Source organism: Cariama cristata, unplaced genomic scaffold (genome assembly GCF_000690535.1).
Source record: "Cariama cristata isolate BGI_N322 unplaced genomic scaffold, ASM69053v1 scaffold8492, whole genome shotgun sequence".
Classification (NCBI taxonomy): domain Eukaryota; kingdom Metazoa; phylum Chordata; class Aves; order Cariamiformes; family Cariamidae; genus Cariama; species Cariama cristata.
Genome location: NW_009604389.1, coordinates 32779 through 33093, shown reverse-complemented (window position 1 = coordinate 33093; position 315 = coordinate 32779). Strand labels below are relative to the sequence as shown.

Genomic DNA, 315 nt, shown 5'->3' with positions numbered 1-315 from the left:
TTCAGCTGGCTGTGAATCAGCAGCCCCAGGTCTTTTTCTGCTTGACCACGTTCTAACCACTCCTCCCCCACCTGTAACGCTTCATCAGGTTTTTGTGGCCAAAGTGTAGGACCCGGCACTTGTTCTTGTTGAACATCATACCAGTGGTCTCGTCCCATTGATCCAGCCTGTCCAGGTCCCTCTGAAGAACTTTCCTAAAAACATAAGTGATAATGAGCAGCAGACACGCTCTGCAGCAGTATCTGATAAAGAGCATCAGTCAACACAGGTCCAATTTTAGCTTCATTCTGCATGAGGGTGGTGCGACTCCACTGT

The 315-nt window shown here is 48.9% G+C and overlaps 1 protein-coding gene across 1 annotated transcript in view; it reads left to right on the top strand.

The window, feature by feature from the left end:
- Positions 1-315, top strand: part of LOC104158026 — a gene marked incomplete at its 3' end in the record, with an annotated part of 22998 nt that overhangs the window by 2521 nt on the left and 20162 nt on the right. The window lies entirely within an intron of this gene.